The 23,976-nt window shown below is 36.2% G+C and overlaps 1 pseudogene; it reads right to left on the bottom strand.

Moving 5' to 3' along the window:
- Window positions 1–23,976, bottom strand: part of LOC129053220 (deleted in azoospermia protein 1-like) — a 51,722-nt pseudogene that overhangs the window by 13,919 nt on the left and 13,827 nt on the right.

Genomic DNA, 23,976 nt, shown 5'->3' with positions numbered 1-23,976 from the left:
AGAATAGCTGGATTAATTGCTAAACTTAGAGAAGAATAAAGTAGGCAGACACATGAGAAGAACTGCTTTCAAATATTTTAGTTACATGGGGGAAAGCAGCTCAGGTGTTATAGAGGTAATGCTCTTTTTAATCCTATTCTTCTTTAAGAGTAATTAACAGAAAAACATTTCTGTTTCTCTTTATCAAATTTTTTATGCTTGGTAAATCCAGACGCAGATTCTAATCAGATACATGCTCTTCTAAAGCCAAATTAATACTACCGTTCTTAGGTAAAGCCACATTAGGACTACCTTTCTTACATTAAATAATCTACCAACAAGTAACTGAACACTTGTCATTACGTGGATAAGCCATTGCTTAAGCATACAAAACCTGAGAGAGAAAAAGGCACTGTTGCTGCCATGGGAGGTTAAAAAGAAAGTAACAAAACGTAACACATTAATATAAAGGATGATTTAAAATATTTATAGGCACATATGACACACAAAAAATCAAGAAAGAAGAGGAAGTATATGTTTCACTAATTCGCTTTACCAGAGGAACAACATAACTCCTTTGCGCCCCAACAGGCCAGTGCAGTGGAATCTTTTTAAAAAAAAAAAAAAAAGTAACCAAAATTATGTAAATACTCCTACACATTTTCAAAAACCCGTGAGTTACATAATATTGAAGTATTTATCATGATGGCTCCTTTGTTATAATGAAAGAAACAGAATAGAAAAAAAGAAGTACTTTAGGTTTCTAATCCCTGAAGTTCTTGTTGTTACTTCTACATGGAAAACCTCAATCTTCCCAATTTTCTGGAAATAGAATTGTAGCATCCTCAAAGATATTAATTCTTTGAATTTGTTACCAGACATATGATTACGGGTCATAGATAAGAGTTGTATCGTTGAAAACAGACCCAGAGAACTACTACCATGAAGCAGCAAGCTAAAATAAAAATACAATTGGAATTCTGTGCTCTAAGAATTGGGTAAAGCTTTTATTTCACTTTATATCTCTGCAAGATTCATGAAAGTCAGCCTGGATGTTTCAGCTCTTTGACAGCAAAGATAACAAAATACATGCTGAAACAAAGACGGAAACACAAATCTCAGAAATTGTTCTACACAAAAGTTATTGCTGAGTACACTCCTGTCAAAATCTGATTTCATCACTTCTAAGTAACACAGAGGTCCTCATTACACGAATTCTAAGTGATTTCTTAAATTTTAGGTACATTTCCCTACTTTAAAATGACAAACTATTCAAGCAATTTGTATAAACAAGTTGAAGGCCTCAATAGTAGCTGAAAGTAAACCATTTTACTCCCTCTTCAATTACCTGATAATTATATACAGGCAACTGATATCCAGGGATGAAGGAATTTATAGATGTAAATTGACCTGGTGAATCTGGATAAGTAGAATAAGCCTGAAAATAAAGTTGACAGAAAGAATGAATTAATACGGTAAAACGTTTTTTTAAATAGAAAGAAATACAATTCCCAATATAACAAAAATATGAAAAACCTTGAAACAGTAATTGTTTTTCTACGTACAGCAATGCAGATTTCTAAATGACTGACTTTATGAAGAAATAAAAATTCTCTTGTCAAGTGCTACCCTTTGGGTGGGGAGGGGGAAGAGACAAATGACAAAAGAAGTGACTATTTCACCAGCCAAAGCTTACCTTATATATACCGGGTACTTATGCCCACCCAGAAGTTATTTCTTACACTGGTGATAAGGCTCCACTTAGACAGATTGCAATGTAAGTTAAATTAACACATTTGCTATCTCTCTGTAAAAATATTTCTAGACTGTTTTGTATTAGACAATATTATAGGGTAACATGTAGTTCTATAGATGTTATGGCTTTTTCTGTACTTCATTCCGAAAAACTAAGTGCAGTCTATAATCCAATAGTGCAGAAGAGAAAGTATGTCTTGTATGTTTCTATAAATTCTTATTGTTTGAAAACATACAGGCAGCAGCATACATGAATACACCCAGATTCAGTAATGGCTCACAGTCAATGACACAAACAAGTAGGGCTTTTTTTCTAGCCACTGTTCAGAGAAGGAAAAAGAAGAGGTATACCATACATGTTTCAAGCACGTGGAAAATGTCAACAAATTAGAGACACTGCACAACTGGTTCACTATTATTTTGTTACTTTATTTTCCATCAAAGAATATGTCTTTTAAACTGACACATAAATAAAATAGACTAAGAAGAATACAAACGTTATTTATCAACAGTAAGTGATAGAGTATGTCAAATCCTACTTTAAATATCAATGTAAGCAGGATCAGAGAAATCAGATGCCAGAAGCTCACGCGATTTATATATATATATCAAACCACATCGGAAATCTACCCATTCCAGAACCAGAATATATCCAGAAGTCAGCAATTTACATGAGGAGGCATCTGGAAATCATTTCAAATAAAGAGTAGCTAGATGAACTGCTAAACTTACAGAAGAATAAAGTGGGCAGACACGTAAGGAGAGCTGCTTTCATGCACTTTAGGAACTGGTTATAAGGGGGGAAAGCAGCTCAGGTGGTTTAGAGGTAATACTCTTGTTTATTCCTATTCTTATTTAAGAGTAATTAACAGCAAAGCATTTCTGTTTCTCTTCTACAAATGTTCTATTGCTGGTAAAGCCAGAGGCAGATTCTACGCAGATACATACTAATTCTAAAGCCTCGTGAATACTACCTTTCTTTGATTATATAGTCTATCACTATGTGGACCTGCCATTGCTTAAGCACATAAAAACCTGAGAGCAAAAAAGGCACTGTTGCTCCCATTGGAGTTTATAATCGGGTTAACAAGAAAGTAAAAAAACAAATAAATAAAACATTAATATAAAGAATCATTTAAACATATTTATAGGCACATATGACATGGAAAAAAATCAAGAATGAACAGGAAGTGTACGTTTGGCTAATTCACTTAACGTCAAGTACAACACAATCCCTTTGCTCTCCAACAGGCCACTATGGTGGCATCTTTAAAAAAACAAACAAACAAACAAAAAAAACCAAAAAAAAAACGGACACCAAAACTATTAAAATATTCCTACACATTTTCAAAAACACATGAGAAACACAATATTGAAGTACTTATCCTGCTGTCTCCTTTTTCATTATAATAAAAGTAACAGAATGGAAAACTTAAGTACTTTATGTTTTTAGTCCATGACATTCTTGTTACTTTTATATATGAAACTTCACCTTTCTCCAAATTTTCTGGAGTTGGCAATGTGGAAACCTCAAAGATAGTAGCTCTTTCAGTTTATCACCACAGATATAATTATGGGTCACAGACATAGTCCTATCTATGAAAAGAGATCCAGAGAATTACTACCGTGAAACAGCCAGCTAAAATGAAAATATAATTGGAATTCTGTGCTCTAAAAAGTGGATCATAATTTTACTTCACTCTATCTCCCTAACAAAATTCAGCAAAGTCAACTTTGGATGTTTCATTCAGTTATTTGACAGCAAAGATGAAAACTACAATCCAGAAATGAAGAAGGGGACACCAAATCTCAGAAATCTGTTCTACAGAAAAGTTACTGCCAAGTATATTCCTGTCAAAATATTACTTCATTACTTCTAAATAAGACAGAGGTCTTCATTCTACACTAATTCTAAGTGTTGCCTTAAATTTTAGGTACACTTCACTAGTTTAAAATGACAAACTATTCAGGAAATTTGTATAAACAAGTTAAAGGCCTCTATAATATCGGAAAGCAAATCATTTTACTTCCTCTTACATTACCTGATAATTATATACAGGCGACTGATATCTAGTGATGACCTGAACTGGTGCATTTGGATAAGTACGATATGCCTGAAAATAAATTATACAGAAAGAATGAATTAATAAGGTAAAACTTTTTTTTTAATTAGAAAGAAATATTCCCAGTAGAACAAAAATATGAAAAACATTGAAATACTAATTATTTTTCTATATACAACAATGCAGAATTGTGTATGACTGACTGATTTATGAAGAATGTATTATTCTCGGTCAAGTCCTACGGTTGGGCGTGGAGGGGGAACAGACAAATGACAAAAGAACTGGCTATTTCACCAGGCAAACTTAACCTTACTTATATTGTGTACTTATGCCCACCCAGAAGTTATTTCTTACACTGGTGATAAGGCTACATTAAGACAGAGTTCAATGTAAGTTAAATTAATACATTTGCTATTTCGCTGTAAAAATGCTTCCGGACTGATTTGTGTTTGACAATATTATAAGGTAATATGTAGTTCTACGGAATTTATGGCGTTTTCTGTACTTTATGTTGAAAAACTAAGTGCAGTATATAATCCAATACTGGAAAAGAGAAAGTATAAAGTCTCATATGTTTCAATAAATACTAATTGTTTGAATACATATAGGTACGCAGCAGGCATGAATACACCCAGGTTCGGTAATGGCTCACAGTAAATGTTAAAAGTAGGGCTTTTATTCTAGCCATTGGTCAGAGAAGGAAAAAGAAGATGAGGTATACCGTATGTGTTTCAAGCACAGGGAAAACGTCAACAAATGAGAAACACTGAATAACTATTTCACTACTATTCTGTTACTTTATTTTCCATCAAAGAAAATGTCTTTTCAACTAAGATATAAATAAAATGAACTAAGAAGGAAATAAGCGTTATTTATCACCAATAAGTGACAGAGTATGTCAAATCTACTTTAAATAGCAAAGTAACAAGGATCAGAGACACTACATGCTAAAAACTGATGGGATTTACAGATATCTAAAACTATCAGAACTCTACCCATTCCAGAATCAGAATATATCCAGAAGTCAGCAATTTATATGCAGAGGCATCTGGAAATCATTTCAAATAAAGAATAGCTGGATTAATTGCTAAACTTAGAGAAGAATAAAGTAGGCAGACACATGAGAAGAACTGCTTTCAAATATTTTAGTTACATGGGGGAAAGCAGCTCAGGTGTTATAGAGGTAATGCTCTTTTTAATCCTACTCTTCTTTAAGAGTAATTAACAGAAAAACATTTCTGTTTCTCTTTATCAAATTTTTTATGCTTGGTAAATCCAGACGCAGATTCTAATCAGATACATGCTCTTCTAAAGCCAAATTAATACTACCGTTCTTAGGTAAAGCCACATTAGGACTACCTTTCTTACATTAAATAATCTACCAACAAGTAACTGAACACTTGTCATTACGTGGATAAGCCATTGCTTAAGTATACAAAACCTGAGAGAGAAAAAGGCACTGTTGCTGCCATGGGAGGTTAAAAAGAAAGTAACAAAACGTAACACATTAATATAAAGGATGATTTAAAATATTTATAGGCACATACGACACACAAAAAATCAAGAAAGAAGAGGAAGTATATGTTTCACTAATTCGCTTTACCAGAGGAACAACATAACTCCTTTGCGCCCCAACAGGCCAGTGCAGTGGAATCTTTTTTTTAAAAAAAAAAAAAAAGTAACCAAAATTATGTAAATACTCCTACACATTTTCAAAAACCCGTGAGTTACATAATATTGAAGTATTTATCATGATGGCTCCTTTGTTATAATGAAAGAAACAGAATAGAAAAAAAGAAGTACTTTAGGTTTCTAATCCCTGAAGTTCTTGTTGTTACTTCTACATGGAAAACCTCAATCTTCCCAATTTTCTGGAAATAGAATTGTAGCATCCTCAAAGATATTAATTCTTTGAATTTGTTACCACACATATGATTACGGGTCATAGATAAGAGTTGTATCGTTGAAAACAGACCCAGAGAACTACTACCATGAAGCAGCAAGCTAAAATAAAAATACAATTGGAATTCTGTGCTCTAAGAATTGGGTAAAGCTTTTATTTCACTTTATATCTCTGCAAGATTCATGAAAGTCAGCCTGGATGTTTCAGCTCTTTGACAGCAAAGATAACAAAATACATGCTGAAACAAAGACGGAAACACAAATCTCAGAAATTGTTCTACACAAAAGTTATTGCTGAGTACACTCCTGTCAAAATCTGATTTCATCACTTCTAAGTAACACAGAGGTCCTCATTACACGAATTCTAAGTGATTTCTTAAATTTTAGGTACATTTCACTACTTTAAAATGACAAACTATTCAAGCAATTTGTATAAACAAGTTGAAGGCCTCAATAGTAGCTGAAGGTAAAACATTTTACTCCCTCTTCAATTACCTGATAATTATATACAGGCAACTGATATCCAGGGATGACGGAATTTATAGATATAAATTGATCTGGTGAATCTGGATAAGTAGAATAAGCCTGAAAATAAAGTTGACAGAAAGAATGGATTAATACGGTAAAACATTTTTTTTAAATAGAAAGAAATATCATACCCAATATAACAAAAATATGAAAAACTTTGAAACAGTAATTGTTTTTCTACGTACAGCAATCCAGATTTCTAAATGACTGACTTTATGAAGAAATAAAAATTGTCTGTCAAGTGCTACCCTTTGGGTGGGGAGGGGGAAGAGACAAATGACAAAAGAAGTGACTATTTCACCAGCCAAAGTTTACCTCATATATACCGGGTACTTATGCCCACCCAGAAGTTATTTCTTACACTGGTGATAAGGCTCCATTAGGATAGATTTCAACGTAAATTAAATTCATACATTTGCTATTTCTTTGGCAAAATACTTCTAGATTGTTTGGTATTTGACAACATTATAGGGTAATACTGTAGTTCTTCGACAGATGTTACGGCTTTCTCTATACTTCATTTCCACAAATTAAGGGCAGTATATAGCCATAACTGGAAAAGAGACAGTATAACGTCTTCTACGTTTCAATAAATTCTTACTGATTAAAAACATACAGGTAGCAGCATTCATGAATATACCCAGATTCAGTAATGGCTCACCGTAAATGCTAGAAACACGTAGGGCTTTTCTTCTAGTCATTGCTCAGAGAAGGAAAAAAGAAGAAGAGGTGTACCCTACACGTTTCGAGTACATGGAAAATGTCAACATATGAGAGACACTGAAGAACTATTTCACTACTATTTTGTTACTTTATTTTCCATCAAAGAAAAGGTGTTTTAAACACACACTGAAATAAGAGGAACGAAGAACAAAATAAATGTTATTTATCACCAGTAAGTGACAAACGATGTCAAATCTCACTTTAAACATCAAAGCAACCAGCATCAGAGAAATGACATGCCAGAAACTCACGGGATTTACATAGAGTAAAAGAGATCAGAAATCTACCCATCCCAGAACCAGAATATATCCAGAAGTCAGCAATTTATATGACGAGGCATCTGGAAAGCACTGCAAGTAAAGAATAGCTAGGTTAACCGCTAACCTTGGAGAACAATAAACTAGGCAGACACATAAGGAGAGCTGCTTCCAAATACTTTAGCAACTAGTTACATAGGGTGAAAAAGGAAGAGACAGGAAGAGATTTGTTCATGTGTCTAAAGAGGTCATTTCTGAGAGAAAGCCTTGCAAAGTACATAGAAGATTTTTAGCTCAAATAACCAACACTAAGAGTAAGAAATTTCTAACAAAAGTAACAAATTTCCCATTACTCACACTGTTTAAACAGGGATTCCATTGCCACTTACTACGGAAAGTGTAGATACAATTCCACAGACGCAAGGATGACTACAATAAACAAGAGAACAGGACCATAAGCACTTCTTACCTGAACGTACTGAGTTATAGGATTCAGCGTGATTAGGGGCTGCAGGCAAGTTTCAGTGTTTGCATTCCTCCAGATGTTCTGAAACTGTGGTGGAGGAGGAGGATTTAATACCAAAGGACGTGGCTGCACAAGACGAGCGCCTTTTTGAAAAGCAAGAAGAAAAAAGCCTATTTTTAGTTATTTGAAAAGCTACCCGGGTCAAAAAAGAACAATTTCTTTTCCTACTCACAGAACTTTTGTTTCCTGATTGCAGGGCCCAGCTTCAGCTTTTTACCCTGGAGATGTATCTGTGACTGAAAAGAGAACAGTAACAAAACTAGAATCCATTTTCAAGTCTTAGCTTCCAAGACTTGGGTAAACACCTAAAGCTTTCTAAGGTTCCTATCATCATAGACGATCAGTGACAACTACGCACCAAATTAAATGTTGTCATCATGAAGCCACCTTATTTACCCTTGCCACTCTAATCAGTGTCAAGAGGCATCAAGTGAAAGTTGATCAAAAACTTTTCATCACCCTGTCTCCAACCTTTCCTGTCTGTAGTTCATGAACCTAGGTGTCCACTCAAAAATAAACATGATCTATCAAGTTATGGGAGGTTACTCTGAGTTTGGATTTTGAACAGGAAGTCTAACTTTCTCCAAATTTTACACAAGTCTGAGTATATCACTAACACTAAACGTCGTATCAGTAAGATAAATAAGGGACTTTTCCATTGAATTACTTACCTCTACTATCTTCTGGACATCCACGTCATCAACAAATGAAACAAATCCATAGCTATGAAGGCAGACAAATGAAGCATAAAATCACCATCATACAGTACATGGTTCAGAACTTCTACTATTCTATATACAGAAGTGATCATGACCAAAGATGAATAATATACCATGATAAGTATTTGCTAACATGCACATGACAGATCCTCTACAAATACTACTTTTTCTTAAGTAGAACTATGTCAAAATGTGCTAGGATTAGGGTACTGTGAAAACTTCATTGATTAACAAAGAATTCACATCTGTGAACCTGAATTTAACTTACTATCTAAGACAAGGTGGTTAAAATTAAAGATGCTGTGCAGTGTATGAAGAAAACAACAATTTGAGAAAACTGATTAACTCACCTGTATGAAATAAAAATTGCAGACATTTCAAAACAAACATTAGAAAAATGATTAAATAAAAGAACTGGTAATAACCTTTTATCCCCTACGTGAAAGAAATTAACACCGCAAACAGTTTCATTTATACAAGGGTCAGAATATCAGTTTTGAAGTCTTGTCTCATACCTATAGAACAGGGGACTAGAGTTCAGATATTTTTGATAAAATTACTCACCCTTTGGACACACCACTTCGATTTGTGATTATCTTCACTTCTTTCACTGAACCGTATCTACCTAAGCAGCTTCTGATCTCAGTTTCATCCGTCTATGGAACAGAATGGAACGTCAGAGTAAAAATTCAGCATTCAAAAATTTCAACTTTACTACAATTTTACTACCATGAGGGGGAAATTTCTTCCCCATTTATCCCCAAAATGACCAGTAGCTCTTTGTCAAAGATATTTTTAGTACCTATGGGTCAAACCTGAAAGCAATTCTAAACCTCCATGAAGTACAAAAACACATTAAGTTTGTAACAGGGCCCAAATCCCACTGTTCATGATGTACTTTAAGGTAACAATGAGGTATGAATACAATACCCTATCATCAATTCCACCAACGAAAACAGTGTTTGGCATGATTTTGCCTTCTGGTAAAACCCAGCCTTGGCTAGCCGCAGCTGATGAAGACTGGGTGCTGGCCTCTCTGCAGATGGTTGAGTTGGGAGTCTCAGGATTTGCAGCAGACTGTAATTTGGAAAGTAGACATCATAATTACGTATGCAGGCAAAACCCATACACAATGTGAAATATCATTTTTGTATTTTAAGTATAATATATTTTACATAAGTTATTTTCATTGTAAATTAGTCACCAGTGCAGCTCAGTGCAGGCTCAGGATTTAAACTAATCAGAGGACATCAGCATGGAATTTTAACCAAAGGATATACTACTTTCTTAAACCTAGTGTCGCTCATCACCGTGTCTTGTATAATGCTGTGGAAGAATACTCATTCAGTATTTGTGAAAATACTCTGTGAAGTAGTTAAAAAAGACACCCAAAACTAGAAAGTTTAGATTTGTAAAAATTAAAGTTTTAAAATCATCCTGTTCTACATTCGTGAGCAACTTTTCACTTTACTGAGTAGACTAAAGATAAACCTTAAAAAAAAAAAAAAGAAGCCGCACCAAAAACAAAATAAACCTCAATGTTTTAAACCAATTTCTTATAATCTTCTTCCCTAACGCTAGGGTGTTCAAAGCATCTTCTGAAATAACATTTTTCTTCCTGAGTAACGCAAAATCAGTCCAAGTGATAATTCTAATTTTCACAGTGGCCTGATAGATATAAATGAGTGAATTCATTTTGTACGTATAAAGTGGTAAAAGTGGAAAAGTGGTATGCCAATGTAAGTTAGTGTCCTGTTATTTGAATTTATTTTCAGCAGATTTGTTTTCGAGTTTCTTTTTTGGCTCCACTATTTAGCTGACTTATTTTGAAAAAAGTTTAATTAAGAACTAATCGAAACATCAGGAAACTACGACACATCATTAATTTAAAAATCACTGGTGAAGTGCTGTTGACTCTGAAAGCACAAAAAGCTGCCTAAGAGAAAGCTATTACACATACAGCTGTCTGAAAGAAAACAAAAGACGAAAGAAACTGTGTATCTTTTTGAACAACACAATAATGTTATAGTAGTAAGAAAGGAGTTCCTACTTTGTTAATTAGATGCTAGAAGTTACTGATTCTACACAGCTTTACTATACATGAAATCTAAATTGTGAAATCAACTGAAGCCGAGGTTACTGCACTTCTCTTTTCTTTCCTGCCTGTACTTGCTATTTTGGGTTTGTAACTAATGCCTAATGCTTTCCTTTAACAGCTTTATTTCATGACAGTGTTGTGGAAGAAAAATTTAAAACACTATTTTTAAGTTTTTCCTTTCTAAAAATGTCTTCCATTATTGTTTTTTCCAAATGACATTAAGCTGCATTATCTTGAACTATTAGGAACCTGATTAGATTTCCCTTCCCTATACACAATTCACCAATTCCTTCTCAGTTCATTCAGAAATCCCAAACAGAATAAAACAAAAGAAATTCTGAAATTCTTGTAGTTCTTCTCTTTTTCAATTCCCCCTTGATTTGTGGATGAACTTTGGCTATGTTTTTCTTTGATAAACAAGCTACATTACAGTATTGTCTCTGCACCATAGTGTTTGGATGTATTTTAATTTAGAAATCTAACATCTGGCAGAAACCTGTATCAGATTATGAGAGGTTATGGAAATGCACTGATTCTCAACTGGGCAAGATTTTTGAGCCCCAGGGGCATTTAGCGACGTTTAGAGATTGGCTGTCACAGCTAAGATGTATTCCTGCAATCTGATGGGCTGAAGCCCAGCCATGCTACTGCACATCCTACAATGCAAAGACAGCCTCCTACAATAAAGAATTATTTGGTGCCAAATTTGCAAAGGGTCTGGTTAAGAAACCTTGTGACAGTGCCACAAGAATTGAAGAGGAAAATTCTTGTTTGGGAAGAACCTGATTTCCATTGCTCACGAAAGTGAATCTTTTCATGACCTCAGTTTCAGTTTCCTTGCTTCAAAACAAATGGCTGGAAAAGATCTCTGGTGCCTCTTCTGATTCTCATACTCATTTGGATACCCGAAACAACCGTAGTTTGGTAAAGAAGAAAAAAAAGGCATTTGGTTTTATAAGAAGTTTGACTTTAGCTTGGATCTTATAAACTGGCTGCCTGCTCAACTGGAATCGTACATATAAAATTCACCGAATCTCTTTAATAGAGTCATCATATTTTAAATTAAGGAAGTAATGATCATGTCCTAGTCCTCGGCCAGCAGGTGGCGATCAAAGCAAACAAAGTAAGCAACGTACTTCATTTTTTGCAATGTACTTCATTTTTGCCATGGCTCGATTAGCAGGGATTGTTCAATTCCCACTGTGTGTGTATTTATACATAATTATATAATGTATATATAAAAATCCACAATCAACAGACAACCTTTGGTTACTTCTAAACTATGGCCAAAAATATAAATCAATGCTTAGGATAAGAAAAGTTTAAGTTTAAAGAAAGTACCAACGTAACCGTCAATGGCATCCTGAAAACAAACTGCATTAAAGAAGTAATTTTCTTAATCATATCTTCAAGTGAGTTGTTGAATTTTGAAATGAGAAATGTTGGAATAGTAAACAGGAGTGAGCTTCAAGACCATCATATACACAACTCTCATTGCCACATAGAGCAAATACATTCCTTGTTACATGTGGACAACCAAGTGACGACGACAGCTAAAAGCTGCAAAAAATTATCGTTATTTAAACTCCTGGGAGGTCAGCTCCTTTGCCAGTATTATCTAATTCAATTACTGTGTCAACATGTAAGCAAATTGGTATTTATATAAACTGACCAGGAAAAAGCCTATCATTTGTAGTCAGCAAAGTTACATTGGCAGCAAAAGAGGAGGAGCAAATAAAGAGAGTGATAAAATTTAGAAAATACGACGTGAAAATCAGAATGAAAACTTTAGTAAATCAAAGCGCAGATTCTCGGGGAGTGGTGCGTGGGGAGGATGAAATTCAAGCAATAAACAATCCTGGCAAAACAAAGCAAGAAAACACAAGAAAACAAAAGTATATATGAGACCTGAAAAATGGGTTGTGGCCATAGATAATAAAAGAATGCTATGCCGAAACTCTGTTTTCAAAGAGGAAGAAAGTATTTCTCAACGCATTTTACAAAGCTAAAAGCATATAAGCAACAAAGCCTCACCCAGATGATCCATCCCTGCCCTCAACACAAATGGGAAATTCCAGCAGTATATAAAGAGTCTAAGTTTATATTGGGAATGCAAGAATACTCAATTTGCAGGACACATTACTTTAATTCATCACTGAAAATCATTTGACAAAATACAGCACTCATTTTTAAATTTTTTTAAAACCCAAGTAAAATAGAGATAGAGGAATCTTCTTTTCGATCAATCTCATTCTACCCTGTCATCAAGCTTACAAGTGAACTAGTTGAGTCAACTGAACTGAAAATAGGAATAAGGTAAGGGCACCAGGGCACCTCCTTATTACTCCTATATATTTTTTCCACTATGTATGACAAAAGTGAATACCAATACAAAGTCTTCTATGAATCAGTAAGAAAAATAAAATTAAAAACCTAATTTAAAAAGCTAAAGATCAATGATCAACTTCAATGATGATTTTAAAAAGTGGGCATCAACACAATGTAATATTTTCCAGCTATTAGGCTGACAATTTAAAAAATACTAGTAACTTTCACTGGAATGGGTGTGGAAAAGAGAGCGCTCTACACACCGTCAATGAGAAAATACCAATACGTGATTTACCAAGAGTACTGTGGAAAAGGTGCATCATGATTTGATAAGCGGGCATACTCACCAGTATACTAAAAAGGAGAAGTAGTTATAAAATTGTTATAAAAGGGGCAAAGTGCTTTCACCTAGCTATTTCACTGATAGCAATTCATCTCAAGAAATTAATAGCAGAAGCGTGCCAAGATATTTACACAAAGATATTCATGGCATCGCTTTTTTTCAGACTGAGTCTCTCTTTGCTGCCTAGGCTGGAGTGCAGTGGCACAATCTCAGCTCACAGCAACCTGCGTCCCAGGATCAAGTGATTCTGCTGCCTCAGCCTCCTGAGTAGTTGGGATTACAAGTGTGCGCCACCACGCCTGGCTAATTTTTTTGTGTTTTTAGTAGAGACAGGAAACAAAAATCATTCAAATATTCCTTCACATTTTCAAAAATACATGAGATAACACAATATTGAAGTACATACGCTGGCTCCTTTAATTTGTTATTATAATAAAAGAAACGGAACAGAAAAAAGAATTACTTTAGGTTTCTAATCTCTGACGTTCTTGTTGTTAACTCTATTATGTAAAACCTCAACTTTTTCCCAATTTTCTGGGGTTGGTATTGTGGAAATCTCAAGGATATTAGTTCTTGGAATTTATTACCACAGATATGATTATGGGTCACATACACAGTCATATCTATGAAAAGAGACGCAGAGGACTATTATTGTGAAGCAGCCAGCTAAAATACAAATATAATTCAAATTCTGTGCTCTAAAAGGTGGGTAGTAATTTTATTTCACTCTGTCTTTCTAAAAAATTGATAAAAGTCAGTCTGGATGTTTCAGCTATTTGACGGCAAAGATGAAAAAAAACCATGCTACAATATAGAAGGGGACACCAAGTCTCAAAAAACTGTTCTACAGTGAAGTTTTTGCTAAGTACATTCCTGTCAAAATATTATGCAATTACTTCTAAATAATACGGAGGCCTTCATTCTAGACTAATTCTAAGTGTTGTCTTAAATTTTAGGTACATTTCACTACTTTAAAATGGCAAACTATTCAAGCAATTTGTATAACAAAGGGCTCAATAATATCTGAAAGTAAATCATTTTAGTCCCTCTTAAATTACCTGACAATTATATACAAGCAAATGACATCCAGTGATGACGTGAACTGCTGAATTTGGATAAGTAGGATATGCCTATAAATAAAGTTTACAGCAAGAATGTATGAATACGGTAAAACATTTTGTTAATTAGAAATACTATTCCCAATATAAAAAACTATGAAAAAGTTTTAAAACATTACTTTTCTATATACAGCACCGCAGATTCTAAATGAGTGACTGATTTTATGAAGAAAGAAAGATTCTGTCAAGTGAGGCCCTTTGGCTGGGGAGGAGGAACAGACTAATGAAAAAAGAAGTGACTATTTCACCAGACAAGTTGACCTTACTTATACTGTGTACTTATGCCCACCCAGAAGTTATTTCTTATTCTGGTGATAAGGCTCTATTAAGACAGACTTCAATGTAAGTTAAATTAATGCATTTGCTTTCTTTCTTTCTTAAAATACTTCCAAAGGGTTTTGTATTTGACAAGACCACAGGGTAATATGAAGTTCTCCTATAAATGTTACGGCTTTTTCTGTACTTCATTTCAAAAAACTAAGGGCGGTATATAATCCGCAACTGGAAAAGAGACAGTATAATGTCTTCTACGATTCAATAAATACTTAGTGATTGAAAACATATACATAGCATCACACATGAATACACCCAGATTACGTAATGGCTCACAGTAAATGTGAGGAACAGGGCTTTTTTTCTAGCCATCGTTCACAGGACGAAAAAGAAGCAGAGGTATACCCTACCCGTTTCAAGTACATGGAAAATGTCAACAAACGAGAGACACTGAAGAACTATTTCACCACTATTTTCTTACTTTATTTTCCATCAAAGAAAATGTCTTTTAAACTAAGACATAAATAAAACAAACTAAAAAGAAAATAAACGTTAGTTATCACCAGTAAGTGACAGAGTATGTCAAATCCTACTTTAAATATCAAGGTAACCAGGATCAGAGAAATTACATGCCAGACACTCACGGGATTTATAAATATAGTAAAACACATCAGAAATCTCCCCATTCCAGAACCAGAATATACCCAGAAGTCAGCAATCTATATGAGGAGGCATCTGGAAAACACTGCAAGTAAAGAATAGCTGGATGAATTGCTAACCTTAGAGAAGAATAAACTAGGCAGACACACGAAGACAGCTGCTTTCAAATATTTTTGGAACTAGTTATTTGGCGGGAAAGCAGTTCGGGTGTTTTAGAGGTAGTATTCTTTTTTCTTCCTATTCTTATTTAAGAGTAATTAATAGCAAAACATTTCTGTTTCTCTTGAACACTTTTTTTTTTTTTTTTTTTTTTTTTTTAACGAAGGGAAAGGCCAGAGGCAGATTCCAGGCAGATACACGCTCATTCTAAGGCCACATTAATATTACCTTTCATGGACTGTATAGTCAATCTAAAAGTAACTGAATTCTTATCATTATGTGGACCAGCCATTGCTTAAGCATGCAAAAACCTGGGAGAGAAAAAGGCACTGTTGCTCCCATAAGAGTTTAAAATTGGGTTAAAAAGAAAGTAACAAAATGTGCCACATTAATACAAAGAACGATTTAAAAAAACTACAGGCACGTATGAAATAGAAAAAAATCAAGAAAGAACAGGGAGTGTACGTTTGGCACATTCACTTTACCTGAGGTACAGCATAACTCCTTTGCTCCCCAACAGGCCGCTGTGGTGGCATCTTGGGGGAAAAAAAAAAAAAAAAAAGGAAACCAAAATTATTCAAATATTACTACACATTTTCAAAAACACGTGAGACAGACAACATCGAAGAACTTCTCATGCTGGCTCCTTGGTTAATAGAATAAAAGAAACAGAATAGAAAAAATAAGTACTTTAGGTTTCTAATCCCTCAACTTCTTGTTCTTCCTTCTACATAGAAAATCTCACCTTTTTCCCAATTTTCTGCAAATCGCATTGTGAAACTCTCAAAGATACTAATTCTTTGAATTTGGTACCACACATATGATTATCGGTCATAGATATAGTTGTATCATTGAAAAGAGACCCAGAGAACTACTATCATGAAGCAGCAAGCTAAAATAAGAACACAATTGGAATTCTGTGCTCTAAGAATTGGGTAAAGCTTTTACTTCACTCTGTATCTCTAAATTCATGAAAGACAGTCTGCATGTTTCAGCTCTTTGACGGCAAACATAACAAAATACATGCTAAAACAAAGATGGGAACACCAAATCTCAGAAATTGTTCTACAGAAAAGTTATTGCCAAGTACCCTCCTGTCAAAATATTATTTCATCACTTCTAAATACTACAGAGGCCTTCATTACGCTAATTCTAAGCGTTTTCTAAAATTTCAGGTAAACTTCACTAGTTTAAAATGACAACCTATTCAGGCAATTTGTATAAACAAGCAGAAGGCCTCAATGGTAGCTGAAAGTAAATCATTTTACTCCCTGTTCAATTAACTGATTATTATATAAAGGCAACTGATATCGAGTGATGACCTGACCTGGTGAATTTGGGTAAGTAGAATAAGCCTGAAAATAAAGTTTACAGAAAGAATGGATTAATACGGTAAAACACTGTTATTTTAATTAGAAGGAAGTATCATTCCCAACGTGACAAAAATAGGAAGAACATTGAAATAGTAATTGTTTCTCTACCTACAGCAATGCAGATTTCTAAATGAATGACAGACATTATGAAGAAACAAATATTCCCTGTCAAGTGCTACCCTTTGGGTGGGGAAGGGGAAGAGACAAATGACAAAAGAAGTGCCTATTGCACCAGCCAAAGTTTACCTTATTTACACTGTCTACCTATGCCCACCCAGAAGTAATTTCTGACACTGGTGATAAGGCTCTATTAAGACAGATTTCAACGTAAGTTAAATTAATATATTTGCTATTTCTTTGGCAAAATACTTCCAGACTGTTTTGTATTTGACAATATTATAGGGTAATACTGTAGTTCTTCGACAGATGTTACGGCTTTCTCGGTACTTCATTTCCACAAATTAAGGGCAGTATATAAGCCACAAATGGAAAAGAGACAGTATAATGTCTTCGACGTTTCAATGAATACTTACTAATTAAAAACATACAGGTAGCAGCATTCATGAATACACCCATATTCAGTAATGGCTCACCGTAAATGCCAGAAACAAGCAGGGCTTTTATTCTAGCCATTGCTCAGAGAAGGAAAAAGAAGAGGAGGTGTACCCTACACATTTCAAGGACATGGAAAATGTCAACAAATGAGAGACACTGAAGAACTATTTCACTACTATTTTGTTACTTTATATTCCATCAAAGAAAAGGTCTTTTAAACACACACAGAAATGAAAGGAACGAAGAACAAAATAAACCTTATTTATCACCAGTAAGTGACAGAGGATGTCAAATCGTACTTTAAATATCAAAGCAACCAGCATCAGAGAAATGACATGCCAGAAACTCACGGGATTTATAGACAGAGTAAAAGAGATCAGAAATCTACCCATCTCAGAACCAGAATATATCCAGAAGTCAGCAATTTATATGAGGAGGCATCTGGAAAGCATTGCAAGTAAAGAAGAGCTACAGAAATCTACCCATCCAAGAACCAGAATATATCCAGAAGTCAGCAATTTATACGAGGAGGCATCTGGAAATCATTGCAAGCAAAGAATAGCTAGGTTAACTGCTAACCTTAGAGAACAATAAGCTAGGCAGACACATAAGGAGAGCGGCTTCCAAATGCTTTAGGAACTAGTTATATGGGGTGAAAAAGGAAGAGATAGGAAGAGATTTGTTCGTATGTCTACAGAGATCATTTCTCAGAGAAAGTCTCACAAAGTATATAGAAGATTTTTAGCTCAAATAACCAACACTAAGAGTAAGAAATTTCTAACAAAAGTAACAAATTTCCCATTACTCACACTGTTCAAACAGGGATTCCATTGCCACTTACTATGGAAAGTGTAGATACAATTCCACAGACGCAAGGATGACTACAATAAACAAGAGAACAGGAACATAAGCAGTTCTTACCTGAACGTACTGAGTTACAGGATTCAGCGTGATTAGGGGCTGCAGGCAAGTTTCAGTGTTTGGATTCCTCCAGACGTTCTGAAACTGTGGTGGAGGAGGAGGATTAAATACCAAAGGACATGGCTGCACATGACGAGCACCTTTTTGAAAAGCAAGAAGAAAAAAGCCTACTTTTAGTTATTTGAAAAGCTACCCGGGTCAAAAAAGAACAATTTCTTTTCCTACTCACAGAACTTTTGTTTCCTGATTGCAGGGCCCAGCTTCAGCTTTTTACCCTGGAGATGTATCTGTGACTGAAAAGAGAACAGTAACAAAACTAAAATCCATTTTCAAGTCTTAGCTTCCAAGACTTGGGTAAACACCTAAAGTCTTCTAAAGTGCCTATCATCATAGACGATCAGTGACAACTACGCACCAAATTAAAATTTGTCATCATGAAGCTACCTTACTTACCCTTGCCACTCTAATCAGTGTCAAGAGGCATCAAGTGAAAGTTGATCAAAAGCTTTTCATCACCCTGTCTCCAACCTTTCCTGTCTGTAGTTCGTGAACCTAGGTGTCCACTCAGAAATAAACAGGATCTATCAAGTTATGGGAGGTGACTCTGAGTTTGGATTTTGAACAGGAAGTCTAGCTTCCTCCAAATTTTACACAAGTCTGAGTATATCTCTAACACTAAACGTCGTAGCAGTAAGATAAGAAAGAGATTTTTCTATTACTTACCTCTACTATCTTCTGGACATCCACATCATCAACAAATGAAACAAATCCATAGCTATAAAGGCAGACAAATGAAGCATAAAATCACCATCATACAGTACATGGTTCAGAACTTCTACTATTCTATATACAGAAGTGATCATGACCAAAGATGAATAATATACCATGATAAGTATTTGCTAACATGCACATGACAGATCCTCTACAAATACTACTTTTTCTTAAGCAGAACTATGTCAAAATGTGCTAGGATTAGGGCAGTGTGAAAACTTCATTGATTAACAAAGAATTCACATCTGTGAACCTGAATTTAACTTACTATCTAAGACAAGGTGGTTAAAATTTAAGATGCGGTGCAGTGTATGAAGAAAACAATTATTTGAGAAAACTGATTAACTCATCTGTATGAAATAAAAATTGCAGACATTTCAAAGCAAACATTAGAAAAATGATTAAATAAAAGAACTGGTAATAACCTTTTATCCCCTACGTGAAAGAAATTAACACCGCAACAATTTCATTTATACAAGGGTCAGAATATCAGTTTTGAAGTCTTGTCTCATACCTATAGAACAGGGGACTAGAGTTCAGATATTTTTGATAAAATTACTCACCCTTTGGACACACCACTTCGATTCGTGATTATCTTCACTTCTTTCACTGAACCGTATCTACCAAAGCAGCTTCTGATCTCAGTTTCATCCGGCTATGGAACAGAATGGAACGTCAGAGTAAAAATTCAGCATTCAAAAATTTCAACTTTACTACAATTTTACTACCATGAGGGGGAAATTTTTTCCCCATTTATCCCCAAATGACCAGTAGCTCTTCGTCAAAGATATTTTTAGTACCTATGGGTCAAACCTAAAAGCAATTCTAAACCTCCATGAAGTACAAAAACACATTAAGTTTGTAACAGGGCCCAAATCCCATTGTTCATAATGTATTTTAAGGTAAAAATGAGGTATGAATACAATACCCTATCATCAATTCCACCAACAAAAACAGTGTTTGGCATGATTTTGCCTTCTGGTAAGACCCAGCCTTGGCTAGCCGCAGCTGATGAAGACTGGGTGCTGGCCTCTCTGCAGATGGTTGAGTTGGGAGTCTCAGGATTTGCAGCAGACTGTAATTTGGAAAGTAGACATCATAATTACATATGCAGGCAAAACCCATACACAATGTGAAATATCATTTTTGTATTTTAAGTATATTTTATATAAATTACTTTCATTGTAAATTAGTCACCAGTGCAGCTCAGTGCAGGCTCAGGATTTAAACTAATCAGAGGACATCAGCATGGAATTTTAACCAAAGGATATAGTACTTTCTTAAACCTACTGCCGCTCATCACCGAGTCTTGTATAATGCTATGGAAGAATACTCAGTTAGTATTTGTGAAAATACTCTGTGAAGTAGTTAAAAAAGACACCCAAAACTAGAAAGTTTAGACTGGTAAAAATTAAAGTTATTAAAATCATCCTGAGTTGAAAATTTAGGGGAGGAGCCAAGATGGCCGAATAGGAACAGCTCCGGTCTACAGCTCCCAGCGTGAGCGATGCAGAAGACGGGTGATTTCTGCATTTCCACCTGAGGTACTGGGTTCATCTCACTAGGGAGTGCCAGACAGTGGGCGCAGGTCAGTGGGTGCGCGCGCTGTGCGCGAGCTGAAGAAGGGCGAGGCACTGCCTCACTCGGGAAGCGCAACGGGTCATGGAGTTCCCTTTCGTAGTCAAAGAAAGGGGTGACAGACGGCACCTGGAAAATTGGGTCACTCCCACCCGAATACTGCGCTTTTCCGGCGGGCTTAAAAAACGGCGCACCAGGAGATTCTATCCCGCACCTGGCTCAGAGGGTCCTACGCCCACGGAGTCTCGCTGATTGCTAGCACAGCAGTCTGAGATCAAACTGCAAGGCGGCAGCGAGGCTGGGGGAGGGGCGCCCACCATTGCCCAGGCTTGCTTAGGTAAACACAGCAGCTGGGAAGCTCGAACTGGGTGGAGCCCACCACAGCTCAAGGAGGCCTGCCTGCCTCTGTAGGCTCCACCTCTGGGGGCAGGGCACAGACAAACAAAAAGACAGCAGTAACTTCTGCAGACCTAAATGTCCCTGTCTGACAGCTTTGAAGAGAGCAGTGGTTCTCCCAGCATGCAGCTGGAGATCTGAGAACGGGCAGACTGCCTCCTCAAGTGGGTCCCTGACCCTGACCCCCGGTCAGCCTAACTGGGAGGCACCCCCCAGCAGGGGCAGACTGACACCTCACACGGCCGGGTACTCCAACAGACCTGCAGCTGAGGGTCCTGTCTGTTAGAAGGAAAACTAACAAACAGAAAGGACATCCACACCAAAAACCCATCTGTACATCACCATCATCAAAGAGCAAAAGTAGACAAAACCATACAGATGGGGAAAAAACAGAGCAGAAAAACTGGAAACTCTAAAAAGCAGAGGGCCTCTCCTGCTCCTCCAAAGGAACGCAGTTGCTCACCAGCAACGCAACAAAGCTGGACGGAGAATGACTTTGACGAGCTGAGAGAAGGCGGCTTCAGACGATCAAATTACTCTTGAGCTACGGGAGGATATTCAAACCAAAGGCAAAGAAGTTGAAGCCTTTGAAAAAAATTTAGAAGAATGTATAACTAGAATAACCAATACAGAGAAGTGCTTAAAGGAGCTGATGGAGCTGAAAACCAAGGCTCGAGAACTACGTGAAGAATGCAGAAGCCTCAGGAGCCGATGCGATCAAATGGAAGAAAGGGTATCAGCGATGGAAGATGAAATGAATGAGATGAAGCGAGAAGGGAAGTTTAGAGAAAAAAGAATAAACAGAAACGAGCAAAGCCTCCGAGAAATATGGGACTATGTGAAAAGACCAAATCTACGTCTGATTGGTGTACCTGAAAGTGACGGGGAGAATGGAACCAAGTTGGAAAACACTCTGCAGGATATTATCCAGGAGAACTTCCCCAATCTAGCAAGGCAGGCCAACATTCAGATTCAGGAAATACAGAGAACGCCACAAAGACACTCCTCGAGAAGAGCAACTAACTCCAAGACACATAATTGTCAGATTCACCAACGTTGAAATGAAGGAAAAAATGTTAAGGGCAGCCAGAGAGAAAGGTTGGGTTACTCTCAAAGGGAGGCCCATGAGACTAACAGCGGATCTCTCGGCAGAAACTCTACAAGCCAGAAGAGAGTGGGGGCCAATATTCAACATTCTTAAAGAAAAGAATTTTCAGCCCCGAATTTCATATCCAGCCAAACTAAGCTTCCTAAGTGAAGGAGAAATAAAATACTTTACAGACAAGCAACTGCTGAGAGATTTTGTCACCACCAGGCCTGCCCTAAAAGAGCTCCTGAAGGAAGTGCGAAACGTGGAAAGAACAACCGGTACCAGCCGCTGCAAAATCATGCCAAAATGTAAAGACCATCGAGACTAAGAAGAGACTGCATCAACTAACGAGCAAAATAAACCAGCTAACATCATAATGACAGGATCAAATTCACACATAACAATATTAACTTTAAATGTAAATGGACGAAATGCTCCAATTAAAAGACACAAGACTGGCAAACTGGATAAAGGGTCAAGACCCATCAGTGTGCTGTATTCAGGAAACCCATCTCACGTGCAGAGACACACATAGGCTCAAAATAAAAGGATGGAGGAAGATCTACCAAGCAAATGGAAAACAAAAAAAGGCAGGGGTTGCAATCCTAGTCTCTGATAAAACAGACTTTAAACCGACAAAGATCAAAAGAGACAACGAAGGCTATTACATAATGGTAAAGGGATCAATTCAACAAGAAGAGCTAACTATCCTAAATATACATGCACCCAATACAGGAGCACCCAGATTCATAAAGCAAGTCCTGAGTGACCTACAAAGAGACTTAGACTCCCACACATTAATAATGGGAGACTTTAACACCCCACTGTCAACATTAGACACATCAACGAGACAGAAAGTCAACAAGGATACCCAGGAATTGAACTCAGCTCTGCACCAAGCGGACCTAATAGACATCTACAGAACTCTCCACCCCAAATCAACAGAATATACCTTTTTTTCAGCACCACACCACACCTATTCCAAAACTGACCACATACTTGGAAGTAAAGCTCTCCTCAGTAAATGTAAAAGAACAGAAATTATAACAAACTATCTCTCAGATCACAGTGCAATCAAGCTAGAACTCAGGATTAAGAATCTCACTCAAAACCGCTCAACTACATGGAAACTGAACAACCTGCTCCTGAATGACTACTGGGTACATAACGAAATGAAGGCAGAAATAAAGATGTTCTTTGAAACCAACGAGAACCAAGACACAACATACCAGAATCTCTGGGATGCATTCAAAGCAGTGTGTAGAGGCAAATTTATAGCACTAAATGCCCCCAAAAGAAAGCAGGAAAGATCCAAAATTGACACCCTAACATCACAATTAAAAGAACTAGAAAAGCAAGAGCAAACACATTCAAAAGCTAGCAGAAGGCAAGAAATAACTAAAATCAGAGCAGAACTGAAGGAAATAGAGACACAAAAAAACCCTTCAAAAATTAATGAATCCAGGAGCTGGTTTTTTGAAAGGATCAACAAAATTGACAGAGAAGAATCAGATAGATGCAATAAAAAAATGATAAAGGGGATATCACCACCGATCCCACAGCAATACAAAAGGAATTTGTATTTCAATTCCTAGAAATTTCAAAAGAAATTTGAAAGGATCAACAAAATTGACAGAGAAGAATCAAATAGATGCAATAAAAAATGATAAAGGGGGTATCACCACCAATCCCACAGAAATACAAACTACCATCAGAGAATACTACAAACAGCTCTACACAAATAAACTAGAAAATCTAGAAGAAATGGATAAATTCCTCGACACATACACTGTCCCAAGACTAAACCAGGAAGAAGTTGAATCTCTGAATAGACCAATAACAGGATCTGAAATTGTGGCAA

The sequence above is a fragment of the Pongo abelii genome, chromosome Y, assembly GCF_028885655.2.
Source record: "Pongo abelii isolate AG06213 chromosome Y, NHGRI_mPonAbe1-v2.0_pri, whole genome shotgun sequence".
NCBI classification, from domain to species: domain Eukaryota; kingdom Metazoa; phylum Chordata; class Mammalia; order Primates; family Hominidae; genus Pongo; species Pongo abelii.
This window is presented reverse-complemented; position numbering and strand designations above follow the sequence as displayed.